The following is a 2,327-nucleotide window of genomic DNA, read 5'->3' as shown; positions in this document are numbered from 1 at the left end:
GAATTCCTGAGATCAGATGGCCCAGGATGTGAGTGGGCGTTAAGGCGTCTGGGAAGGGATCTCAAAACTGGATTATAGATGGCAGAGAGTTGGTGTCGTAAACCCCCGCCTCTGTTCAAAGATGGTCGCTCACAGTGGACATAGATGGCTTCTTTCACTCCTCTTTCAAACCATCTGTCCTCTCTGTCCAAAATGTGAACATTGGCATCCTCGAAAGAGTGACCTTTATCCTTAAGATGCAGATGGACTGCTGAGTCTTGTCCTGTGGAGGTGGCTCTTCTGTGCTGTGCCATGCGCTTGTGAAGTGGCTGTTTGGTCTCTCCAATGTAGAGGTCTGAGCATTCCTCGCTGCACTGTACAGCATACACCACATGTTTAGTGTTACTAATGAAGTATTAAACATAGAAGATGCAGTGAGTCACCTACTGTAGTTCACAATTGGATTTTTTTTTTTTTTGCACTTTTTAGTCAATATTGATCTTTTCTTGTAACTGAATACAGTTGTGTGGTTTAATACACTCTGTTTACAAAAGATAGGAACACATGGTTTGCATCTAGAGTGTCTGCCATTGTCATTGTGTCATACCCAAAGGTAAATGTAAGTACTATGTCTTGTTTTTTTTGACGTCATTCAGTGCAATTAAGTCTAGGCATTCAGTATTATCTCGTCACCTTACAACACAGAAAAGGAGATGTGCAACAGAATGACAGGCTGTTTGTAGACGTTGAAGCTCTAGCCGCACTTCTGGCGTGAAGAACGATTGCATTACTTGACCAACAAGTTTTGGGTTGTCATCTTAATCAGTGTCATCATGTAAAAGTTTTAACTAAACAATAAAATAAGACAAAAATGAATAAACTAGGTATAGTGTGAAGTAGGGGCAGCACGGTGGCTCGGTGGTTAGCACAGGTTGTGAGCTTCCTCTTGGTATTCCAGCATCCTCTCATAGTCCAAACAAGACATACAATTCTTGGAGTTAGGCTAACTGCGGATTTAGATTGCCTATAGGTGTGAATGTGAGTGTGAGCGGTTGTGTGTCTTTCTTTGTTCACCCTGTGTCAGATCGCTGACCTGTCCAGGGTGTACCCGAAACCTCCTGATAAGGATGAGTTAGAAGAGCATGGGTGGATAGATGGATAGATGAATGAATGGGTGGATGAATGGATAGTGTGAGGTACCTTTTTCACATCATTTATTTTGCAATTTAAAATCTTGTGTTGAAGGACGTCAATGGCATAAGATGCAGTGATCCTTGATATTAGACTAACCCAGTCTCTTGGATTATTTAAGCTGATTTTAACAATGATTTTTAATTTTAACACACACCAAAGGACAAATCTGCATTGATTCTCAGTTATCTAACCAATCTTAGGCAAATAATAAGTATTGGCTTGTAATAAGGACACCCATTCTAACAGGTGTAACATTGATTGAAATGCATAGAAATCCATGAAATAGAACAGTGCAGAGGCACAGGGCAATGTTAATTATAATCATTATCCACACAGTTTGCTGAATGATAGTGTTCTAGCAGCTGCTAAATGGAAATCACTGAGGATAATGTTAAAACCAAGATAACCAAGCCCATCTTCATTCCAAGCGCATCAAATGTAGCCTCTTTTTTCAAGCTGCTATGTCTTATAAATACGCACAAGGTGTCCTTTGGTCACTGTGCCTTGATGGACTAGTGATAGTAGCAGGTAACCCACTTTCATTCCCCATTTCTTGTCTAGGGCTAATGTTGTGAATTGGTGTATTTTAATCAAAACTACAACCTACGTTACTTTGGTGTGTAATCCTAGTAAAAACATTTTTTCATCATTATTATCTCTTTGTTTCCCTGCGCAAGAAACAATAGATAATAACTGCAACAATATACACAATTTAGTTAACAGCTTTGCATCCCTATGAAGCATTCCTACACACCTAAATTAATATTGGGTGTGTATGGTTTCTGGTTTTAAGCATGCAAATATCCAGAAAGATTACCCTTATTTTGTCATCTGTTGCAACCATCTTTCACCCTTAATTAGTGCTGTAGGATGATAAAGGGGTGCTAGATAGGTTATAACAAGATTATTAAAACCTGAGTCATCTGCTCCCAGTTAAAACAAATGTGTAACGTGCATATGAATGTGTGAACTACTAAATAGAAATTATACTTTTTATTTCAAGTTAATATTTTAATCACTCTCAACATAGATGTGACAAACCTTGGTACCCTAAGTTTCATCAACATTAAAGCAGTCCTCTAGGACAAGTTTGAGAATAAACATACAGATATAGATATGCTACGTTTATTACTATATAATAAAATATAAACTCT

Source organism: Copadichromis virginalis, linkage group LG9, assembly GCF_057382275.1.
Source record: "Copadichromis virginalis isolate Kocher_CV1m ecotype Utaka linkage group LG9, C_Virginalis_male_GT1.1, whole genome shotgun sequence".
In the NCBI taxonomy this organism is placed as follows: domain Eukaryota; kingdom Metazoa; phylum Chordata; class Actinopteri; order Cichliformes; family Cichlidae; genus Copadichromis; species Copadichromis virginalis.
The sequence above is the reverse complement of the archived record's forward strand: the minus strand, read 5'-3'. Positions refer to the sequence as shown.